Below are 26,280 nucleotides of genomic sequence, written 5' to 3' on the forward strand. Positions count from 1 at the left end.
GACCACCAACTCCCCAGGGGCAATACATTACAAATACTTATGGGACTGCTCACCCACCCCCAGACCCTGGGGACCACCATCTCCCCAGGGCCATTTGTTTTCTTAAAAAAGGGAGGGGCATGTGGCCCACTCTGTAGGCCAATTTCAGCACCAGGGAACCTATCCCCCAGGGCCCAGCCACGTCCTTGTGGGCACCCTGGCCCCACCCAGGGCATGCACTTTTCCATGATGGGGACTAAGGGGAGTCTCAAAGCTCCTGCGGTCACAGCTAGCTCTCCACCTCCTGTGGAAGCTGGCATTGCTCTTGCATGCAGGGAGCTGTTGTAAATGCAGGTTCCTGCATGCAGGAGCAATACTTTAATCTGTTTCCCTGCCCCCCTCCTCTCTTCTGCACAGGGCCAGCCCCAGGTAGGTGGTGGTCCCTGAGGTGTTATATGGCACCTCTCCTTCTGTTTTTAAAAGTGAATTGGCCCTGGGGAGGTGTGGTCCCCAGGAACCAAGGTGGCCGTGCAACACCCCTGCATCATTTTCTATTATAACCCCCAGGGAGGTGGCGGTCTCCAGGGTCCGGGATGGTCGTTGTGACGCCTGCATTTTTATTGCATGTCTCCCCAGGGAGGTAATGGTATCTGGGGCTTTTAAAAGCCCTAGAAGGGCACCCCCCTGAGCCACGCTCTTCCATCATTTAAATAAGTTTGCCCCAAGGACCTGGCCCACCAGGGGGCAAAATTATGAGCAAGCTCAGGAGATCGTGCTTGTTTTTTTATTTAAATTTAAATTCACAGAGAAATTTGTAAATATTCACAAATTTCACTGTGAATTTTACAAAAATGCTTTTTTGCCCTGACGGGGTCCCAGGGAAGCCCCTCGACCAAGGCTAGGGGCTCGAGGTATTTCTACCCTGCCCCTTATCTTTTTTTAAAATCTATTTTGTGACAAAAATGGCTCCCAATAATCTCCTGGTTGAGGTGTTGGCACCCAATCAGATCTCTGAATGAGATGGGGAGGGTTTGCGAAGGCTTTGCGCTTCTATACATACACATGTGGTTTTCTTTTAATAGTTCAAAAACTACTGAACAGATTTACACCAAATAAACAAGGGTTCTTTCTGGACTAAGAGTTACCTTTTTGACACTTTTGGTGTAATTCTGACCAGTGTTTTGGGCTACAGTAATTTTTAAAATCCTTATGGGAATTAACATGGGAAAAACACTTTTTTGACCCTCATTTTTCTCAGCCTCCGCTTTACAGATCACTGCGATACCTTCTATGAACAACAAGACCCGACTTCACACTTTTTTGGAACATTTTATGAAGATTCATGAAACCGCACCAAAGATATAGGCAAGTAAAAAAAGGCCCACAGTAGGTAACATATATATTCATACTGGGGTAACATTTACACATACAAAACCATAGAAATTCAGCTGTTATAGTTAGATTCATTTCAAGTAACTGAAACTCTTGCCTAAAGATAACTATAACTCGTGCCCCCGCCATGCAGTTTTCTCCTTAATAGTTTTACTGCAAATATTAAATTGATATTATCAATAATGTTATCAAAAATGCCAGGAGAGTTTAAATATGTGTGTAATTAGCAGTGCATGGGCCATTTATAGCTACCCTAGGGCATGAGTTATAGTTACTTGAAATAACTCTAACTGCTGAATTTCTATGGTTTTGTAGATTTAAAATGTGAGCTATACTATAAGATCCCTGTAACCTTTGTTTTTTTAAGTGAATTTCTAGGAGTTTATTAAATTCTATTTCGTAACTATAACGTGCCTGCAACCTTTGTTTTTCAGTGAATTTCTATGTTTTTTAAGGTAATGTAATTTTAACTACTATACGTTAATCCAACAACCGCCATGCACAACCTTCGGCTGTGGGCGGCGGCGGTTGGCCACAGGACCTGGCCTGCAGCCAGGCCCTGTGGCCAACCCCCTATAACTACCCAACCCCATGCCGCTCACAGCCTGTGGCCGTGCACAGCCGGGGTTGCAACCCCCTACAACCAGGTTCCACTTAGAATGAGAAATGTTCTGGCAAATTAAATGAAAAATGTACTTGACAAGCACAAATAGTGGAATTAGCTATCTGTAGGTACCTTAAATATTTCAACTTTAAAAGAAGTTAAAGCTGAGAAATGACAAGTGACACAGTGTCGGAAGCTGGCTCTACATATAGTGGACCAAATGAAGTACATTGTACAAAGACTCCAAGCAATCCCCAGAGGTATCACAGAGGCATAAATGACATCCCAATGCTCTCTTTTTGGATAATGTGGTCGTGTAGAGGGTTGTGCTAAGCATGTAAGGGACACACTCATACAGTAAATGAGACACACACTCATTAAAGAAATCCAACACCAATTTATAAAAATAACACGTACCTTTATATAAAATTTGATACCAAGATCACTGGAATCAGGTGAGCACGTTTTGACTTATGACTTTTTAGAGTTTTCAAAAGTCGACACGTTGCATTTTTCAGAAGCCGTAATGTTATCTTATGGAGGAAGAACAAGCACTGCATACAGGGTTAGTCTAGCAACTTACGGACCAATCTCCTGGACTTAGGGTAAGTATTGGACAAGGTCTAAAGCCACACCAATTGGTCACATCGGGCGGCACAGGGGTGGCTGGGTGCAGTGGTGCAGTTCAGCATTGGGCCTGTGTGAGTCTATGGGGATCGGTACGATCACAAAGTTGCTGAATGGGTGGACTGAGAGTCTAGTCCAGGTGAATCACTGAGGGGGGATACCAGTAGTCCTGTTCTCTCGGTCTGGCCCATCCGGGTGTAGAGGTGGTTTGCACTATCTGGTTTACCGTCACCGGAGGCAATCGTGGTGCAGGGAGCCCAGAGAAATGGGCTGCAGGCATGGACTGGGCCAAACCAACAGTAGGGCTTATGTCTCACAAACCTGGGTGGACTTATGGACACCAGTGGTCCCCTTCTTCTCAGTCTGGGGCGTCGGCTGCAGAGGTGCAGAGGATCATCAGGTCTCCATCACCTGAGATGATTGTGGTAAAGGGGAGGTCTGTAGAATCAGGCTGCAGACGCTGTCAGGAAGTCCACAGAGGGCAAGCTCGGGGTGAGGTTCATCTCTAGAGATCCTGGGGACAACACTGACACCTTTGACCCACTTCAGATCAGGCTAGGCAGCTCTGGTGCAGTGGTGATGTCCGGCATCAGGTTATAGGCATTCCTGGTCCTAACAGTTCTTTCTTGAGTTCCTGCAGATGCAGGGGATTAGCTCCTCTACACCAAGGGAGTCCTTCTTGGCAATTTGCAAAGCACTGGCAGCTCTCACAGTTCTTGGAGACTCCAGTGCAAGACAGGTCAGTTGCTCTTTGGTGGTCAGCAAGCAGGCTGGCATGGATGGCATCAGGTCAGTAGCTCTGCTCGGTTCTTAGGTCAGCAGGCTTCTTGTCCACTCCTTCTTTTGTGTCCATCAAGATCTGAGGTCCTGGTATCAGGGCGGTGCCCTTACCACTCAATTCCTGGGGCATTAAGGGGAATGAAGCGTAGAAGCCAATGAGCTACTTACCCTTAAAATCAATGCCTTCCCTAGATAACCACTTCCTGTGGCGAGTGGGCATCACCCTGTCCAGTATTCCTAAATTCCACTGCATACAAGGTGGCAGAATTTCCTAGGCTGTGTTCACTTCAAGATGGTCACTCTAGTGGTGTGTGAAGCCTGGAAATGCAACATGCCTCCTCCATAGCTAATTTCCCCACCTGTTCAGGTGTCAGCTGGGCCCTGGGGACAGGGGGTGGCATCATCCTCTGGGGAAAACCAGATCTGCATACCAAAAGCAGTGGGCTTCTTTGAAGGTCCTGCCTTGGAATGCAGGTCACCCTGTGGGGTGGGGTGGGAAACACCCCAGCCCGGACAGGCTTTTTTGTTTCTGACCCCCAACAGTTGAGGCTCCTATTCTGGGAGTTCAGATTCTCATCTGTTGGCAGCAGGTTCACTAGAAGCGATCAGTGAGCTCACCAGCAGTTGCTACGTTTTTCAGGGGCACCTCTAAGGTGCCCTCTGGGTGCATGTATTAATACATTCATCACTGGAATTAGTGAGGGTTTACTAATATGAGATGCTTGATACCAAACACCCCTAGGTTTAGAGAAGCCATCATGTAGCTGGGGAACTTGTATTGACCAGTGTCCAGCACATGTATTTAAAATGGCTTCCCTGCATACTTACTATGTCTATGAATCGATAAAGACATAGTAGGGCCATATTTGTTCATGCATATATGCCCTCACTTGTAATATAATGCACCTTGCCTTAGGGCTAAAGGCCTGCTGTGGGGGTGACTTACAGATATTACAAGCAGTGTTTTAGGAGAGATGGCACACAAGTGTGTGCCATGTTGTTTTCTCAATTTTGGAAGCACCTTGTCTCACAGCCTGCAATGGCAGTCTGAATAAGGTTGGCGCTGGGTCCTTCAGAATAGCACAAGTTGTGCTACAGCCCTTTACAGTACCCAAGCCCTTGGTACCAGGGGTACCATTTACTAGGGACTTATAGAGGTGTTGAAGGGTCTTGGCACTTAGTGATCAGGTGACCAGGTGTCTTGTTTTGGGGAAGAAACACTGGCACTGGGGATCAGGTTAGCAGGAAAACAGGCCAAAAGTGGGGAAGGGGTACTTCAACCAGAACCCAGTTCCCTACGCACATTTAGATTGGAACTCTCAACCTTCTGTGTGAGGGTCTGAGAAATTAACCGCTAGGCTACAGGAGGGTCATTACTATGTTGTGTGCAGACATCTCTATAACATTCAGTCCAAAGGTAATGTTGGGAGAAGACATAAATGTTCCATCACTAGGAATGTTTAACATTCAAAACAGAGTAAAAAACAGACACTGCCATGAGATACCAGGATTTGAACATTCAACCTACTGAGGGACTATACAACAGCTTTACCAACAGGCGAGAGATTACTCTGTTCTTCTGTGCATCACAATGTGACTATAACATTCACAGCAAACATCTTGCTAATGTGACGCTTTAAAGTCATTTTATTAAGAGACCATTTGAGACATAAATGTTCCATCACTAGGAATTTTTAACATTCAAAACACAACTAAATAAACACTGCCAATGAGATAAAAGGATTGGAACTTTCAACCTACTGAGTGACAGTCCAAGAGTTTTACCAGTAGGCCAGAGGTGAGTCTGGTCTGTTGTGCATCAAAATGTAACTATAACATCCATAGCAAACATCCTGATGCTGCTTTGAAGTCATTCTATGGAGAGACCAACATTATTGTTATTGCAATGGTTTCTCTATAGAATTATTTCAAAGTGGCACACAAGCAAGATGTTTCTGACAGAACTGAAGAGGTAGCATGAAGGCCCCAGCGGGCCTAGCTGAGCTGTCAGCCCCTTCCAAGCAAAATCAAATAGCTACCCCCCGAGGATGGGCACCTCAGGAGGTAACAGGAGTTGGCCCTGAGGGGTGGTGGTCTCCAGGGCCATGCATGGCTCCATGAAAGGGGCCAAGCAGCACCCCTCCTTCATTCAGTTTGGCCCTGGGGAGGAGGTGTCCCAGGTCCTGAGGTCTGTGACGGACCCCATACATTAAGTTTATTGAGTCCTGGGGAGGTGGCAGTCCCCAGGGCATGGGGGCCATATGGGCCACCTTTGCATACATTTAACAGAATTTGCCCCGGGGCGGTGGCGGTCTGCAGGGCGTGAGTGTGCCTAGCGGGCCTGCCCGCATACATAAACAATGATTGTCCTGAGGAGGTGGAAATCCCCGAGGTTATGGGGGAGCCATGCAACCTCCTCACATACATTTAACAGCAATTGCCCCAGGGAGATGGCGGTCCCCAGGGCATGGGCAAGCCAATTGGACCCGCCCGCATACATAAAAAATTATTGCCCTGGGGACGTGGGGTACCGCACAGGCCCACTGCATACATAATATGCAGTGCCCCAGGGAGGTGGCAGTCCCTGTGGTGTGGGAGTGTGGAGGTCCCCTGCATACATTTTACAGAATTTGACCCGGGGAGATGGCAGTTCCTGGGGTGCGGGTGAGCTGAGCAGGCCAGCCTCCATACAGAAAAAATAATTGCCCTGGGGCGGTCCCAGGGACATGGGGGTGCTATGCAGGCCCCCTGCATACATAATGTGTAGTGCCCCAGGGAGGTGGCAGTCTCCTGGGCGTGGGGGGTCACACAGCCCCCCATATATTGTATTGATTGCCTCAGGGAGGTGGTGGTCCCTGGGGCTGTGGGGGGCAGCATGGGTCCCTTTCATACATTAAAGATCATTTGCCCCGGGGAGGTGGTAGTCCCCAGAGCACAGGAGCCGCGAGGGACCCCTCATACCTTTAACTGCATTTACCCTGGGGAGGTGGTGGTCCCCGGGGACTGGGCAGACTGAGCAGGCCCGTCCGCATACATAAATAATGACTGCCCTGGGAAAATGGCAGTCCCTGAGGCATGGGGGTGCTGTGTGGGCCCCCCACATAAATAATATGCAGTCCCCTGGGGAAGCAGCAGTCCATGGGGCTTTGATAGGCCCTAGGAGGGGGCCCCATGCACCCCCCTATATTTTGGCATTGCCCCTGGGGCCTGGCTCACTCAGTGGCAAAAAGAAAAGCAAGCGCGGGAGATCATGCCTGCTATTTCTTTTTAAACAAAATCATGGTACAATTTGCAGATCTGCCATGATTCTTGCTGTGATTGTTTTAAAAAAAATACTTCTAAGCTGTGGAGGATCCCTGGGGGACCTCTGCACCAAGGTTAGGGGGTTTGGGTAAATGTACCCTGCCCCCTTTTCCTTTTTTTAACATTTCATTTTGAGACTTGGCTGAAGCTCAATTTCAAAATATCTGCCAACACTTCCTGGTTGAAGTGTTGGTAGCCAATAAGAATTCTGCACAAGATCGGGAATATTCACGAAGCACTTGCAGCTCTAGGCATACAAATTTGGTTTTCTTTAAACATCTAAAAGAATACTGAATAGATCTACACCAAATAAGAAAAAGGGGGCTTATTGGACCAAAAGCTACCTTTCTGAAACATTTGGTGTAATTCCGTCCAGCGGTTCGGGTTGTAGTCTTGGCTAAAATCTCAAAAGGAATTAACATTGGAATCACACTTTTTTTGCCCCCATCCCCCTTTTTCTCGACCACTTCTTGACAGATCAGCCAAAAACATTCCATGCACAACAAGATCTTTGGGCACACTTCTTTTGGAAAATTGCATGAAGATTCGTCAAGCGGTGCCAAAGATATAGGCAAGTCAAAAAACACTTTTCCAATGGAAACTAGGTCCTAACTATACCTGCTGGCAACGGCCCTTAGGTATATATATATATATATATTACTTAGTGGCGGTCACCACTAGGTAATTATTGTTCGACCATGTTTCAAGAAAAAGTCTTTTTTTGACTTGCCTATATCTTTGGCACCGTTTGATGAATCTTCACAAACTTATCCAAAAAAGGTGCCCCAGTGATTCTTGTTGGGCATGGAAAGCTTCGGGGTGATCCATCAAGTGGGGGCCGAGAAAAAGGATGTAAAAAAATTGCAGTAGCTTTCCATACAGAGATTACACTTACGCTAATCTAGTGTAAATCCATTGAGTAGTTTTTGAGATATTAAAGGAAAATAAAACTGAATATCTAGGGATGACGATCTTTTGCAAATAAATTGCCAATAATTCACAAATATGCGCAAATGCATGCGGAAATAGAAGCATTGTGATTGGCTGGCCACAACCTGACTAGAAAGTTTTGGCCACCATTTTATGCTATGGGCGAGGGTCCCCAGGACTGATAATAGATTTGATAAGTGGTACAAAGGGTCAGGGTGGAGGTACCCTGACCCCAGGGCTGTGATATAGGCAAGGGCCTCTCACCAGGGGGGCAAAATATGTTTAGGCCTTTTCTGCCCTCCTGGGGGCAGATCCACCTATTATAGTTAGGCAGAAACCCCTAGACACCAGGGACATATTTTTTTTTGTTTACTTTATTTTTTTATATATGGGGAGCAACCCCTTAGGCAAGGGTTGCTCCCCTGGGGGGGAAATTGTATTTAGGCCCTTGGGGGCAACGCCGCCTAGTTTTATTAGGCCAATCTGCCCCCAAGGGGGAAAGAAACCTCCAGACACCAGGGTTTTTTTTTTGCATCAATTTCAACCAAGGGGAGTCACCCCTTAGGCAAGAGTCGATCCAGGGGGGCACATTTATTTTAGACCATTTCTGCTCCCCTTGGGGGCAGATCAGCCTTTTTCTGTTAGGCCGATCTGCCCCCGGTGGGGGGACAGAAACCACTTAGGCACCAGGGATTGGTGTGTGTGTGTGTATGTGTGTGTTTTGTTTGGGGGGCAGCCCCTTGGGCAAAGGTTGCTCCCTATGGGGTCACATTACTGTTGGCCATATCTTCCCCCCCTTGGGGGCAGATCAGCCTATTTTTGGAAGGCCCATCTGCCCCCAAGAGGGGCAAAAAGCCCATCAGAGACCAGGGAAGATTTTTTTTTCAAAATAAGTGGGTAGGGATATGGCCATATCCCCACCCCAAATAAATGGGGCCAAAGTTGTTCTGCCCACCAGTGGGAAGATGGGGCTATTACCCCCGATACACACCCCGGGAGGGCAGAAAGACTACTAGATGCCAGCGAAGAAAAAAAAAAGAGAAATAGTGTGGTTGTGACTACCAACCAGTCTGAGCATGGTTATGCCCCCACCCCAACTGAAGGGGGTAACAGTTTTTTAGCTCTCCCCCCACACACTAAAACATCTTACCCCATGGCAAGCAAGAGGACATTTGATTATTTTGGGTTTTGGTTTTACACGTGGGCCACTTGGAATGGTGAGAGCTACACTTTTTGGACTTTGCCATGTAGAGAAATCCACAAGATCTAGACACATCTGAAAACTAAACATCTGGGTGAGTTCAGGGTGGTGTGCTTCACATGCACCCGCACCATTTTCTTACCCACAATGCCCTGGAAACCTCCAACTTTGGTGGAAAACACACACATTTTTTCCACATTTTTTGATGGAACATTCTGGCATCTGCAGGAATCCACGAAATTCCTACCACTCAGCATTGTCTCATCTATACCGATAAGAATTCTGCCCCGCTTGTCAGCCTAAAATTTTTTTTTTTTCAAACTGCCCTTTTGGACCTGCTTTGGTTCCCCCTCAATTTTGACATGTTTTTGGCTCTTCCTTGTCACAGGCACTTGGCCCACCTACACAAGTGAGGTATCATTTTTACCAGGAGACTGAGGGGAACATTGCGTGGTAGGAAATTTGTGCCGGTGCAGTGATCCCACACAGAAATATGGGAAAAATTTGATTTTTTAGCTAAATTTGAAGTTTGCTGGGGATTCCGTTTAAGAAAACACTGGTAGATCCACGCAAGTCACACCTCGCTGGACTCCCTCGGGTGTCTAGTTTTCAGAAATGTCTGGGTTTGGTAGGTTTCCCTAGATGGCTGCTGAGCCCAGGACCAAAAAGTCAGGTGCCCCTGCGCAAAAACAGGTAGTTTTGTATTTGATAATTGTGATGTGTCAATATAGTGTTTTGGGGCATTTCCTTCCGCGGGCACTCGGGCACTAGGCCTACCGACACAAGTGAGGTACCATTTTTATTGAGAGACTAGGGGGAAGGCTAGGAGGAAGGAAATTTGTGGCTCCTCTCAAATTCCAGAACTTTCTGTCACTGAATGTGCGGAAAAAGTGTTTTTTTGGCCACATTTTGAGGTTTGCAAAAGATTCTGGGTAACAGACCCTGGTAGGAGCCACACAAGTCACCCCATCTTAGATTTCCCAGGTGTCTAGTTTTTAAACATGGACAGGTTTGGTAGGTTTTCTTAGCTGCCAGCTGAGCTAGAGGCCAAAATCCACAGCTAAGCACTTTCCAAAAAACAGCCCTGTTTTCATTGTGTTTTGGGGCATTTCCTGTTGCGGGCGCTACACAAGTGAGGTACCATTTTTATTGGGAGACTTGACGGAACGCTGGGTAAAATGAAATTTGTGGCTTCTCTCAGATTCCACAACTTTCTGTCACCGAAATGTGAGTTTAAAGTGTTTTTTGGCCACATTTTAAGGTTTGCAAAGGATTCTGGGTAACAGAACCTGGTGAGACCTCCACAGGTCACCAAATCTTGGACTCCGCTAGGTGTCTAGTGTTCAATCATGCACAGGTTTGGTAGGTTTCCTTAGGTGCCAGCTGAACTAGATGCTGAAATCCACAGCTAGGCACTAACCACAAAACATCCCTGTTTTCTTTGGGAAAATGTGATGTGTCCACATTGTGTTTTGGGGCATTTTCTGTTGCGGGTGCTAGGACTACCCACAAAAGTGAGGTACCCTTATTTTTAGGAGACTTGGGGGAACATTGGGTGGAAGGAAATTTGTGGCTCCTCTCAGATTCCAGAACTTTCTGTCACCAAAATGTGAGGAAAAAGTGGTTATTTGGGCCAAATTTTGGGGCTTGCAAAGGATTCTGGGTAACAGAACCTGGTGAGAGCCCCACAAGTCACCCCATCCTGGATTTCTTTAGGTGTCTAGTTTTAGAAAATGCACATGTTTGGTAGGTTTCCCTAGGTGCCGGCTGAGCTAGAGGCCAAAATCTACAGCTAGGCAATTTCCAAAAAACACGTCCGATTTCAATGTAAAAATGTGATGTGTCCATGTTGCGTTTCCTGTCACGAGCATTAGGCCTACCCACGCATGTGAGGTACCATTTTTATCATGAGACTTGGAGGAACACAGAATATCAAAACAAGTGTTATAGCCCCTTGTCTTTCTCTACATTTTTTCCTTCCAAATGTGAGACTGTGTAAAAAAGACGTCTATTTGAGAAATGCCCTGTAAGTCACATGCTAATATGGGCACCCCGGAATTCAGAGATGTGCAAATAACCACTGCTTCTCAATACCTTATCGTGTGCCCATTTTGGAAATACAAAGGTATTCTTGATACCTATTTTTCACTCTTTATATTTCAGCAAATGAATTGCTGTATACCGGTATAGAGTGAAAACCCATTGCAAGGTGCAGCTCATTTATTGGCTCTTGGTACCTAGGCTTCTTGATGAACCTACAAGCCCTATATAGCCCTGCAACCAGAAGAGTCCAGCAGACGTAACAGTATATTGCTTTAAAAAATCTGAAATCGCAGGAAAACGTTACAGAGTAAAACGTAGAGATAAATGGCTGTTTTTTTCACCTCAATTTCAATAAAAAAAATTTTTAGCTGTTATTATCTGTAGAAAAACCTAGTAGGACCTACACAAATTACCCCTTGCTGAATTCAGAAATGTGTCTACTTTTCAGAAATGTTTAGCTTTCTGGGATTTAGCACTGGTTTCCCACCCATTTCTGTCACTAACTGGAAGGAGGCTGAAAGCACAAAAAATAGTAAAAATGATGTATGTCCCAGTAACACGCTAAAATTGAGTTGAAAAATTGGGTTTTCTGATTCAAGTCTGCTGTTCCTGAAAGCTAGGAAGATGGTGATTTTAGCAACGCAAACCCTTTGTTGATGCCATTTTCAGCGAAAACCCACAAGCCTTCTTCTGCAACCCTTTTTTCCCATTTAAAAAAAAAAAATGAAATTTTCATTGTATTTTGGCTAATTTCTTGGTCTCCTTCAGGGGAACAACAAACTCTGGGTACCTCTAGAATCCCTAGGAGGTTGGAAAAAAAGGGCACAAATTTGGCATGGGTAGCCTATGTGGACAAAACGTAATGAGTGTCTAAGTGCGAACTGCCCCAAATAGCCCAAAGAAGGCCTGGCACCTGAGGGGGAAAGGCCTGGCAGTGAAGGGGTTGAATTAAAAAGAGTTTTATTTAATAATAAATGAGCGGCTACACTATAGCTCACAACCTCACCATGCATGCTAATTACCTCACATATTATATCACGCATGTCATCTACTAAAGCACCATTGATAACATCACTGCAACATCTGAAATTACATTATTGATAACAACAGTGTGCAAGACGGGTTTGTCAGTATGTTTAGGTGACATTTTTACCTAATGCTAACGTTCCTTTTAAACTTTGTTTTCTTAAGTGAATTTATATATATATATATATATATATATACAAATATGCACTGAAAATATATACAACTATTATTTATCTATATGTTCACTGAAAATATACATATATTAGTATCCAATAACTAGGAAATAAACTGAGAAACAAATTCAAACATTGAACAAAACAACCAATGAAATTAAAACTAAAACTGGTTAACAAAAACAAACTATTACAAACATTTAAAAACCACTTTAAAAAGCACGCACAAATGTGCATTGATTTACAGCTAAAACTTCAGAATTGACAAAAGCAACACCAGATTCTGTATTCTGTACACAAAAAACAAAGACTCCAACCAACACTAATAAAGCCAACTCTAAAACATAAGTAACATAAACGAAATTAATTATATGTGAATAACAGCAACAGTTAAACTTGAAGCTTAAACACAAAAAATATTATAATGCTTTCTATTTATATTTTCCTAAAATAGAAAACAGCAGCAGAACAAATCTGACAATCTAAACATGAAAATAACATAATCTCCTTGCTAAACTACAAACTCCACAAACACACTTGTACAAGTAAATATAAGTTAGCAATAAAACCCTAATCCCTGTAAAGTTTAGAAATAAAACTAGTATAACAGAAACCCTGGAAATGAACAAAATTATTTATCAAACATATAATTCTAACACACCTTGGGGCATATTTACAAGACAGTGGTGCACCATGGCAGTCGTTAGCACAATAGTGTCAACATTTTTGATGCTATTGTGGTGCTTTGCTGCACTAGCTTGAAACCTTTTGACGCTAGTGAAGCAAAGCACAGGGAGCCCCATAGGTTAATATGGGTGTGTAACTTTAAGGCCTGCTCTGAGCAGGTATTAAAAAGTATAGGGGAACTGATGCAGAGAAATGTTGTAAATTTCACTGTGCCATTTTTGGGCCTCTCGGAACGTCCCCTGATGCAGGCATAATGTGGCGCAAGGGTTTACAAAGTGCACAATGCATGCATTGCACCACTTTGTAAATATGGCGCAGGAGAAAGGCCTCCTTAATGCTGCCTTAGTGTAAAAAAAAGGCAAAAGGGTCTTGTAAATATTCCCCCTTGTGTTTTTAACATGCAAAAATCAAGGACATGTCCCATTACTAGCATATAAAATAAAGGACAACCACAACAAATACCCCTTCAAAATAAAAGGACATTATATTTGCAAGTATAAAATGTAAAAATGTAATGCGTGCCAACTAAAAATATGTACTGCGTTTAATTAACATAGCACTCCAAAACAGGTCTCGAGGGAAGTGGAGTATTATGCAGTGAGGTTGGTTAGGCTTCACTATGCCGTACTGTCACAATACCCTAAACTAGATCCTTTGAATTCACAGTAATAAATCCCTAGCTCAATCTTGGTAGTGTGGCACACAGCAGTCAGGCTCTAATACCAATGTATAAAAATATAGCAACATTTTATAAAAACATTAAACACCAAATTGAACACAATCAGATCAGTATAACCAGAGTAATGGATTTAAAAAGGAAAAATAAATCAGTGCAATCCATTACTGTCAACTTTAACGTTGTGGTCAATGGCAAAAACACTTGCAGGTCAAGGCAAGTGGAAGCCACGACAGTCAGTTGAACGTTATCTGCCTCATAGGGTCCGGGTGCAGAATTGTGCTGGCTCTCCTTGGTGCTGAAGATGGAGCTGCGGGAGTGCTGCTCTTACCACTTATACAGTGTTGGGAGGAAATGCATGTGAAAACTCAACAACTGAGCCAATGAGGTGAATTGCTGAAAGTGCTATGGGGTTACCTCAAGGTGCAGTGTTGAACAAAACTAGTGGTAACCTCATTGGCCACCAACAAGCCTTGGCAGCAGCAAACATAACATACGTTAAGTTCGACGTCCTAGACTCCGGGGGGAAAACAGTACAAACCTGAAATTTGCTAGAGGCCACGACTACGTTTTCCACAATGGCCTAGATCATATACTTTTGGGTGATCCCTTGGCGGGCCGGATAACCAGTGATTCTTTGGTTCCAGAAGCATGCTTTAGGTGTGGGCTGCAAGAGACTTGTATCTCTAGTCCAAGAGAGTTTTGGAGTTGTCTTTGGTGCTCAGAGAAGTTCCTCTTGCTTTTGGTATCGGTCTCCGGTCCGGGAGGAGTCCAAGTCATGCAGTTGCAGGGTGGGTGCTACTGGTGCAGGTCCTGAAGTCACTGAAGTCACAGGCCTGGGTCCCTTCTTTGTCCTTAGTCACAAGTTGAATCAGAACTGAGGTTCCTGGTGCCAGGGGTGCCCCTTAAATCCTAGTTTTAGGGGTGCTAGGGGTGTGGATGCAAGTACCCTACGGGCTATGTTGAAAGCTGGCTATCTATGTAGTGTACCACATGTAGAGGACTATGCAGGTAGTACAGGCGACTCCATTGGTTTTCAGGGATAAAGTAATAACGGTAATAGCTCTCTTTTGTGGTAGTGTGGGTGAGTAGTTAGGCTTATCATGGGGCACTACTAAGCATTTGTTCAACACACAGAGTCAATAAATAGGACACACACTCAAGAAGGAACTCAAGACAAATGTTTAGAAAAATAGTTACTTTATCTATATGTTTCAACATCAGAATACTACAAAGAAGATAAGTACAGTGCAATGTATCAACATTAATACAAATAGCACTTTTACTCAAATGTGCTTTTATGCAGTAAAGGATTTAAACTACTTTTATTGCAAGAGGGCCCTTACAGTCAGTTCTCGGGGATCCCCTGTAGGTTGAAGAGTGCTAAGGGGGCAAGTTCACTAGGAGCACCAGCAGTACAGTTTTACCTGCCTTGGAACATCTGGGTGCAGTGGTGCTGGTCAAGTCAGGTGCCTTGTGCACTGCACGGTTGACGATAGGGGTGACCTACAAAAGAAATGCAAAAGGGAACTTGGGGACAAGTCCGGGAGCTCCCAATGGGAGGCTCGATCAGGGGGGGTTCTAGGAACAAGGGAACACCATCATTGGTTGTGTACCCAGGCCATGATGCTCAGGTGCAGCAAGTTTAGGTAATCAAGTGCTCCTGTGTCAAGACGTCCATGGTTCTTCGGGGACATGCAAGAGAGGGTCAGAAAAGGATAGCTGGGTCACTCTCAGTGATGTGCTCTGCGTTGCTGACATCTCTCAATGACTGGTCACCAGTTTTGGTGTTGGAGTCCATATTGGTCTCCAAACAAGCTTTGACTGCTGCAAGGGGTCCAGTACCCCAGGGGTGGTGCAGGACACCTCCAGTAGGTCCTGGTGCCTTCTCACTTGGTGGGAAGACAGGTTCAACTTCTTGGAGCACAGAAGCTGCATTAGTGACTCAGGTGATCAGCAGGTTGTTGTGCAGGATGTTGCGGTTGGTGCCTGGCTCCTCCACTTGGGGTAGCCAACCTTAGGGGTGTAGAAGGTAGCACACGCCTACTGTATAACAAATTTTCCCACCATTCCTGGTTCCAAGTGGGCTTCAGAGCAGGGGGTCGCAACTCCCAGGTCTGGGGTAAGCTGAGGTGGTATACTAAAGGTGGCAGGGTCTTTGAAGACCCTGGCCTTGGTATGCAGATTCACTGACCATCCTGTTGGAGTAGGTGATAACAACTTCCTCCGAAGCAGGCAGTGTTCATGGCCTCCGAAAGCATGGGCTCTCACCTCCCGGGAGTCAGGAACATATCTGTTGTGGCATGATGGTTGATACCAGTCAGCCAGCACACTAAAGGACTAGTAGGTTTTAGGGTGTAGCTTGCAGGTGTCCCTGGGCGCATGTCATAATAAATCCAAGGCTGCCATCACTCTGGATTTACTAAAATGAGGTGTTTGATGCCAAACACCATAGGTTTCAGTAAAACCATTATGTAGCTGGGGAACCCGTAATTAAAGTGTCCAGTGCATACCTTAAGAAGGCTTCCCTGTTAACTTGCAATGTCTAGCAATCAAACTAGACATTGCAGAGACATAACTACTCATGCAGATATGTCCTCAAATCAAATATAATGCATCCTGCCATAGGACTCTAAGGTCTGCTTTAGAGGTGACACACATATTTAGATGCAGTGAGTGGGGCATGGAACACAATGCGTGTGCATGCTGTGATATTCCTGGCTTGCACCAGGATACGGAGTCTGCAATGTTTTAGGTGGGTCCCTGAGGGTGGTACAATGCATGCTGCAGCCCTTAGGGACCTTCTCCAGTATCCTGACCCTAGGTACCAAGGGTTCCATTTACTAGGGACTTACAGTGTGTGCCAATTGTACACATTTTATCTTGTTTTAGAGAAAGAGCACTTGCACTGGCGACTTTTTTGGTAGCTACCCAGTACACCTCAGTTGAAAAACCTCAGTACCAGTGGGCAAAAAGTGGGTCTGACCATGTCCAAAAGGGGCACTTTTCTACAGGCTCTTTGCCCCAATGGCTAATCCGCCCCAGAGGCGACCACATCAGAGGGTGGGTACCACCTTTTCTACCCAGAACCCTCTATTTTGCCAATTTTCAATGCATGTAACATTAAATCTGACTTTAGAATAAAGTCTGGTTTATTGAGACAAGTCATTTGATACCTGACAGATTTCACCAGGGGCACAATGGAGTTGGCCACCTCGGGATACTCAGGTGCCAACCCATGATAGCCTATGCCACCCCCAACCACTTATAGTAGCCTTTAACGGACACTACTAATGAAAATGGACTACTATAGGGACAAATAAGCTTGCACTTATATATCCTTACCCTTAATAAAATGCACCCTGCCTCCTGGGTTTAGGAGGCCTTCCTTAGGGCTGACTGGCATATATAAAAAATAGTGCATTGACCTTGCCACACATTGTGAGGGCAAAGTCAAGTTGGAGCAGTTTGCACTTTTTCTGCTGCCTGCGAAGGCAGGTCTGCTATCATCTGTTTATTTGGGTCACTCAGGGTTGCACACACAGTGCTTTAGGCCTTGGTGACCCCTTTAACTCTCATACCCTGTTACCACTGGTACCATTTACCAGGGACTTATAAAGGGATTAAAGTTGTTGCCAATTGGGGATACCAATTCACATACATCATATTTAGGGAGAGAGCACTGGCACTGGGACCTGGTTGGAAGGCTCCAATGCACTTTCAGAGTCATAAACATCAATACTGGGGCAAAAACGTTTGGGATCACCTTACAACAATGCCACTTTCCAACATCTATAACAGATATATTGGCTGAAAGAGCGATTTACATCTCAATAAGGAAAACTGTACTTCTCTCACATGAGATATATTTACAGTCAAGATAGCACAAGCACATAAAATATGCCTTGGAAATGTACAAAGTATTATTTGAGGGCATGTTACGGGAGGGCTACAAGTAGAAACAATGTAGTATTGAAAGTTAGAGAACATAATCACCCACCAAATGTGACAGATAACAGATACAGAAGTTAGAAATGTTTTACAAAACCTTATGGAAGCTATCGCTAGTTCCCAAGAATCTACAGGAAATATTTTAAAAAATACCATACCACAGATTCCTGTCTAAACTATAGGGCAACTCCAAGGTATCTCAAATTTTAAAATACACATAGGATGAACCAGAAAATCTACAACTAAAACCTCTACTGCTACTACAAATTCCAAGACATAAATATTCCTGATATCTTAACTACAACACAATGAGGAACCCTTCTTTATGTACAGTAACACTAATATCAACAGAAGAAGGATTGATGCAACAGCCGAGATTCACACACATTTTGATGTAAATGATGGACATAAGCAGCATGTTTAAATCACGACCTTTACCAGTTACACACATTTATACCATACATGGTGAGTATCACAACACCAATATACCTTTAGTTTACACAGTTCTAATCAAATTCTATACTATTAAGTCAAATGAAATTCAAAACTAATTATTATCCCCAGAAAATTATGATTTACTTCAAGCAAGTAATGATTATTTCCATATTAAAAATATAACCCCACAAATAATAGAGGGCTGTTACTATCACTTAAATTGTAGTATTTGTAGCCCTCTCTAAAAATCAATATTTAGGACCTCTTTACGATCCTGGCTGTCTAATGACCGTCAGGGTCGCGGTGGAAGTCGGTTCGCCACCAATGTGGCAGTTCAAGTGCCATATTATGACTGTGAAGGTAGCGCAGTGGTCAGACCGCCAGCAGCACCAAATTTCGACTACATGACAGCCTGGCAGTGCAAGCAGCGCTTCCCTGGGGATTACGACCCCCTTCTCCACCAGCGGTTTCATGGTGGCAGCACCATCATGGAAAGGCTGGTGGAGACGAGGTGCAGGGGGCCCCAGGAGGGCCCCTGCACTCCCCATGCACTTGGCATGGACAGTGCAGGGGCCCCTATGGCCAGCCACGTCACAGAGTTCACTGTCTGCTTTGCAGACAGTGAACATTGGCCCGGATGTTGGTGCACCCTACACACTACAGCATTGCCACCAGATCTGTTACGAGCCGGAGACAATGCTTAGTTTCCACCCTCTGACCCAGCAGGAACATCGTAATGGCCCCTGCGGGGAGACTGCCACACTGGCAGCACACTACCCATCAGAACTTCAGTGGACAGGCTTTTTCATCCACCAAAGTCATAATCAGGGTATAAGTGTGGATTATGCACTAAATGCCCTATTAGTCTACAGATAAAAAAGTTACAGGCTCTACCACAGGTCCTTGTTACAGAAGTAGCAAACCACTACAACCTTCTCATAGAATCTCCCTGCTAACAAACACACAAATTAAGCTCTTTATTCCGAAGAAACTTGGGTTTTAGACTGCATCATTCTGGTCCCAGAAGCCAACCCAACAACCAAATACCTTGGTGGAACATAGATGACAGCACCATGGCTCAAGAAGCCAAAACAAACAATGTAGAGGACGGGAGGCACAACGTCTTGCATAGCACGCTAGGCCAAAGACACTGTACCCTCTTTCAATTCCCAGAAATATTAGAAAAATAAAATAAAAGCTACCAACAGCTTGGAATAGAATAACCTATTACTCAACCAAAACCTAAAATATCCAAACAAAAGAAATAAATGAATCAAATATTACAGTGCAAAACAAAACAATGTTTTAACAACCAAGGCACAGGCCAAGACTGACACAGAAGCAGTCTATTCTAGTGGTGACCTCCACTCCAAGGGAGTCACAATCTATACGTTAGCAGACACCGATGCGGGGGGTAAAAATAAGGTTGACTGCTCTCCTCCTCCTAAGGTTTCTCACCGGGCTGAGGGATTTGCTGAGGGCTTAGCTTAGGTAGAGATAGTTCTTTTCCCCCTGATGTTACCTTTCTAGTAGTGAGATATTCCCGTTCCAGCAACTCCCCGCGCATTTTCTTCCCAGATCTGTGGAAAATTGGGTATTGTGCTCCAGTGGGGGAATCACCACTGGTAAAACTGAAACCACCACTGAGAGAAGAGCTAGGCTGCATGCAGGACTTTGCTCTATCTTCAATCAATCAATCAAAGCTCACTAATCACCCGCGATGTTAATCAGGCCCTGTTGCCACTGTGAAAGTATCAGTCTAATAGCTGTATCTTGAGACCTGTTCTGAACTCCTGAATGGAGGGGGATGCTCTTAAGTGGGGGGCTGTTCCAGGCATTTACTACTAGGTAGGAGAAGGAGCGACCACCTTAGGTGCAGCAGCAAATTCGAAGTGTGTTTGCGAGGGAGAGCGAGGCGGAGCAAAGGAGTATGGAGGGTTGGTGGAAGTTTGGATGGTGTTTGAGGCAAGCTGGTCTTAGGGTGTGCAAGGATTTGTATGCAAACGTCAGGAGCTTGAAGTGGTATTGTTTGTGTACAGGGAGCCAGTGGAAGTTTCTTAGGTGGGAAGTGATGTGCATTCATTTTGGGAGGTCTAGGATGAGTCATGCGGCTCAGTTCTGGATGATCTGAAGTCTTTTCGTGATGGAAGTGGTGAGTCCGATGTAGGTTGCATTGCCGTAGCCTAGTCAGCTGCTTAAGAGGGCATGTGTGACATTACTTCTGGGGTTGGGAGGGAGCCATTTGAAGAGGGTGAGGAAGCAGGCGGAGGAGATTGCATCGACCTGGTGCTTCATGTTGAGATTGTTTTCTATGATGATACATAGGTTTCTAGGATGGTTTGTGGGTGTTGGGGAGGATCCTAATTCAGCTGGCCACCAGTAGTTGTCCCTGTCACCAGGGTGAGGCGGTGTTACCGAATAGTAGCACCTCCATTTTGTCAGAGAGGAGTTTGAGGCATCTGTCTCTCATCCATATTGCGATGCTGTTCATGTAGTTCAGGAAGATGGATTTTGTTGTGGAAGGGTCTTTGGAAAGCGAAAGGATGAGCTGATGTCACCTCCATAGGAGATTATGTTGAGTCTGTGGTTTCTGAAAATGTTAGCCAGGGGGGGGTCACATAGGTGTTGATGAGGGTGGGGCTGAGTGACGATCCATGGGGTCGCAATTGATGTCCTGCGGCTTTGAAATGAAGGGCAGGAGGTGGACTTTCTGTGATCAGCCTGATAAAAAAGAGGCAATCCATTTCAGGGCTTTTCCCCTGATACCAGATACTACAAGCATTAAAGAGAGTTTTAAGTCTAACCTTTTTGTAATACTTGGGATGACCAAATTTATAAAGAAACTGTGTATTCTGGTCTCGGAAGTATCCTATCAGAGCCTGGAATCGGGAGGAGAGGTGCTCCTTATAAAGAAGTGAGCTAATATTTTTCAGCTGGAATGCCCAATAATAGAGTTGAAAATCCTCAAGTGCAAATCCCCCATCAAGCTTTCTCTTTCTCAATGTTTTCCATGCTATTCTGGGTTTTTTATAGGACCAAATGAAGCTAACTAACACCCCCTGCAATCGTCTTAGCCATTCCTTTTTAAAAGATAGAGGGATAGCATTAAAGATAAAGGTGAATTTTGATAGTATCACCATCTTTATGAAGTTAGTTCTGCCAAGGATAGAGAGACGTAGATGGGACCATTGAAGGAGTAGCTTCTTTGTTTCCCTTAGATGATGCTCAAAGTTCACCTGGGCCATCTCTGCTAAATTCTTGACCACTTTGACCCCTAGATATCGGATTTTGTCTTTTTCCAATGGATTGTCCGAAGGGCCATTCCAAGTCATTACTTCAGATTTATCTGCGTTAATTAAGTAAGTTGAAATTTCTCCAAAGCTGGCAGTGATTTCCAAAAGTGCTGGGAGAGCACATTGGGGGTTCTGTGTGTATATCAGAAGATCATCCGCATATAGAGCTTCCTTCAGGACCCAGCCGTTATAATAAAAAGGCGCAATTCTCTGGTCTGCCCTGATTCTCCTGACCAGAGGCTCAATATAAAGATTAAAAAGAAGAGGGGAGAGAGGGCAACCCTGTTGTGTCCCTCGTTCGATCTTAAAGTGAGGGGATAAGATACCATTAACCAGAACCCGAGCTGATGGGGCCTTATATATAGTTTTAATTGCATAAAGAAAATTGTCTCCCAGGTTATTACGGTCCATAACCGCCTGCAAAAAGATCCAGTTCACTTGGTCAAAAGCCTTGGCAGCATCAATTGTGGAGATGGTTAAAGGCATATGATAGGTGGATGCAATATCAATTGCATCAACTAGATCATGGGTCAGATCCACTAAATGTCGATTTCTCATAAAGCCCTTCTGGTTAACATGGACTAGATCACTGATCACTTTATCCAACCTCCTTGACAACAGATGTGCAGTCATATTATAATCATTATTAAGCAGAGAAATAGGTCTATAGGACTCACATTTTCTAGTATCTTTTTGTGGCTTTAGTATTAAAGTAATAATAGCTTCATTCCAAGAGGACGGAACCGTTGAAGAATCTATAAAACTCGAGTTCATTAGCTGAATCAGGATGGGCGCAAACTCATCTTTCAGGAGTTTATATACTTCAGCAGGTATTCCACCTGGACGGGGAGCCTTCCCATTTTTCAAACAACCATAACACTGTCTAACTCACAAGGGAGAAAGCATTGATTGAGGCTCAGCTTCTTAACTGAATCTAGCTTGGGAAGTGTGTTTCCCTTCAACCATTCTTCAATCGCCTCTGCTGAAATCACCGTTTCGTCTCTATATAGTTGAGAAAAGAACTTGACAAATTCTCCTATAATGTCTTGGTCTTCTGAGGATGTTCTGCCAGTTTCACCTAGAATTACTTCTTTAATCCTATTCCTAATGTTATCAGACCTAGGGCCTTATTTATACTTTTTTGGTGCTAAACTGCACTAACGCAGTTTTGCACTAAAAAGTTTTGTACCGGCTTGCACCATATTTATGGAATGGTGCAAGCTGGTGCAAACGGTAGACTAGCTTAAAAGAAAAAGTGACGTTAGGCAGGTTAGAGTCAAAATAAATTACTCTAACCAGATTAGCATCATTTTTTGACGCTAACGGGCATAGTTATACTCTGTTAGCACTGAATTAGCGTCATTTTTTTTTACTCTAATCCAGTGCAAAACTAACTCCATATTTATACTTTAGTGCTAGACCCGTCTAGCGCCAAATTTATGAAGTTAAAGTCATTTTTGGGAAGTGGAAACCTACCTTGCCTTAATGAGATGCAAGATAGGTGTTCCCGTGCAAAAAATGACTCTATGGCCTTAGCGCCATATTTATAGTCCCATGCAAAAATGGTGCAAGGGAGGGAAGAGTGGTCAAAAAATGGGGCAAAGCTTGCTTAGCCCCATTTTTTAAAGCCTGGGTCAGGGCAGGCGTTAGGGGACCTGTGGACCTATTTCCATGGTGGAACACCATGGAATAAGCCCACAGGTGCCCTCCCAGGCGGGCACCCCCACCCACACCAGAGGGACTGCGGAGGATTGGGGACCCCATCCCAGGTAAGTACAGGTAAGATTGCATTTTATTTTTGAAATTGCCATAAGGGGCCCTCAAATGGGCCTCCATACATGGCACAGGGTGCAATGGCCATGCCCAGGGGACCCCTGTTCTCTGTGCTGGCCGTTGGGGTGGTGGGCATGACTCCTGCCTTTTCTAAGACAGGGGTCATGTGGCATGGTAGGTTTAGCACCATAAAATGACACTAATCTGGTTAGAGTAATTTTTTTTTACTCTAACCTTCCTAAAGTCATTTGGTGCTAAATCCTCTTCTTCTATACTGCCAGCCCCACCCGACTAAAGTCAATTTTTTTACTCTAGCCTATCCTTTGCACCGACTTGCGCCATTCCATAAATATGGTGCCCGGCTGGTGCACAGAAATGGTGCAAGCCGGTGCTAAACTTTTTGGTGCAAAACTGAGTTAGTGCAGTCTTGCAGCAAAAATTATAAATAAGGGCCAATATTTTGTAAGTTTGCGCCACTTTTGCTTAAAAAAATAACGTTAATGCAGTGCAAAAAGAGTATAAATCAGGGCCTTGGTGCTAGACGGGTCTAGCACCAAAGTATAAATATGGAGTTAGTTTTGCACCAAATTAGAGTTAAAAAAACACGCTAATTCGGTGCAGAGTATAAAAAAAATGCCGCAAAGTATAAATATGCCCCTAAATATGGCGTTAAGGCCATGGAGTCATTTTTTGCGCGGGAACGCCTACCTTGCATCTCATTAAGGCAAGGTAGGTCTCCACTTCCAAAAAATGACTTTAACTCCTTAAATTTGGCGCTAGACGGGTCTAGCACCAAAGTATAAATATGGAGTTAGTTTTGCACCAAATTAGAGTAAAAAAAAAATGACACTAATTCGGTACAAACAGAGTATAAATATGCCCCTTAGTCTTCCAAGCTAATAACTTGCCACAGCCTTCGCCACACTCAAAATGTGCCAGCTTGCTAGCTTCCCATCTACTCTTCACAATTGATTCTAGCAAGACCTCAAGTGAATTTTGGGCTTTCTGGATCTGATACTGCAGGTTTGCCTCCGTTGTTGGGTCCTGAGAGGATAGCCTTTGGGCTTGCAGAGTATAAAGTTTATCCTTGAGAGTCTTTATTGTTATTCTGGTTCTCTTGGCTCTAAAGGTAGCATAGCAAATCAGTTTTCCACCGATAAAGGCCTTATATTGTAGTTTAGCCATTTTTAATGTAGCTTTATGCACGTTTGCTTTAAGTATTAGGCCTCTGTGCACTTTGCCCTAGATGCATTTTATTTAGCCTCGCACTGTTATTTTACAATAACCAGTTTCACGGTCTTGTTTTATTTCCTTCTATCATACTGTTTAGCTTACTTCAGCGCTGTGTTCTCAAACAATACATTCTTGCTCACACTGTGCTTCAGTCAAGGATACAGTCTGGTACATTGCCGATAGATGTGGTAGAAGTTTAGTCTTTATGGTTCGTAGAAAGTACACATCCTTACGTAGGAACATTGGGGTGTTAGCTCACATCAATAGTATAAAAACACTTTCTAGTCCCGGTACAGGAGAGAGGGAGATTCCGACCAGGAACCCACAACTAGATGCTGACTGCCCTTTTGCAGATGCTGATCCAGATCACAGGCCTTTGCTCTGGTATGAGGGTTGATGTCCTCCAGGGGAAACCAGAAAGGCAGGCTTAGAGCTTAACATGCTGTGCTCCAAATATAACTTAGAGAGAACATATTTTAGTTACAATATGATAGCCTTATTTTTATGTTTCACTCTCCTTGTTACTATTTCCATCTTACTGTGTTGCATGGTTCTGATTATTGTGGCTCACGCCTTGTTCTCTAAAAATGCAGTCGTTTTATTAAACTAATCTCTAAAACTCAAACTGCCTTTGTCATTTATATATAAGACCGCACTTTGTATAAGAGAGCTGGTTGTGACCTGAGTGACCACGACTTCCCTGGGAAGTACTAAGATGTCATGCGCTCGGCTGTCCAATTGTTTATCCCCTTCGGGAGAGATGAGGCACTGCTAGTTAGCCGGAGCATAACCCGGATTTGGGGTAACAAGGGTCCTTCATCGTGGGTTAGACTTAGTCCCCCACACTGTGAATGATCTTTCTGCCCAAAAATCCAGTAGTCTCATTAGGATAATGAGAGCATACGCGACATGGCGCCGCCAATGTTTGGTCTGGCTCTAATTTTCGGGTACACCAGTCTCTCTTGGTCTCATATCATATAATGATCCCTCTGTTCCTTTAGTGGAGACGTCCGTGGCACTGAGGATTTGCACCTCCGCAGTATAGGTAATCCTATTTACAGCGGATGGTTGTTCAAGCTTGAACCTTAAAAGGAAAGACCCCGTCTTGGTGTGCCTCCTCAGCACTATCGCTATTCATCAGATGGCAAATCCCCAGGTAATAAAAACAGCTCTTAATATGAGACAGCCGCTCACAGTACATTTGCTAGTAAAAGGCCTTACGATCCAGGGTGGTCAAGTCACATTTGTGGTAACCGCCCACTCAGCATATAGAACAGAAATCTTTTACTCTTGGGTCACATTTCCAGCAGTTGATGGAAACACAAATACATTCCACGCATATACAGTTGCGAACGCACCTGCACAGTACAGGGCGTAAGCATACTTGGAGATTCCTCTATCTTATAAAGAACATAATAATTGGCTTGATGGCGCCCTACCACACACCATATTACCAGTAAGGTTAGGTCCACTTAGCAATGATGGTCCCACATGGCCTTTACTGGCCACATATACACCACATCCTGTGGTAGCAAATATGGCGGTGGCTGAGGTTTGACGCTTGTATACAGACCTAACGGCTACGTATAGACGTTTAGTACAATTTGTGATGCAGACACTAAATACAAACCCAGCGCATGCTGCTCCAGCACAACTACATGCATTAGTGCCAGGTATAAACCTGGTGACTGTCCACTCTATTATGGGTAAAGTGCCAGCGAAACTGGAGGAGACTCCATTTTGGCTGGCACAGAAAATTAATACGCTGGAGGCTGTATTTCCCCATACGGGACCTCAGGATAAACATAGAATATTGACTATGTTTTTACCCTTTGGGATGGTTCCCACAGTGGAACATTGTAATACATGGGGCACGGTGTTTGCTGTGCTCTATACCACGGCACACGGTACACCGACATTGGCTAACCTACCGGGAGTGCTTAAACAAATTCAGGATGAATACGGGGCAACCCCGGCTTTAGATTTGGGAATGCAACTGATGGGCAGCTTTGCCACAGTCTCTTCTATAATCCTAAATAACCTTAAAGGAGAAGCAGTTGCACTTGCAATGCGCATGCGTCTTCGTGACGTACCGCAACAAGATCAGGAGAGGGAACTGCCTAAAATTATAGCGGAGACGTATTCCAGTATTGGTCAAGATAGCCTAGGGGCTA

The sequence above is a fragment of the Pleurodeles waltl genome, chromosome 8 (genome assembly GCF_031143425.1).
Source record: "Pleurodeles waltl isolate 20211129_DDA chromosome 8, aPleWal1.hap1.20221129, whole genome shotgun sequence".
Classification (NCBI taxonomy): Eukaryota; Metazoa; Chordata; class Amphibia; order Caudata; family Salamandridae; genus Pleurodeles; species Pleurodeles waltl.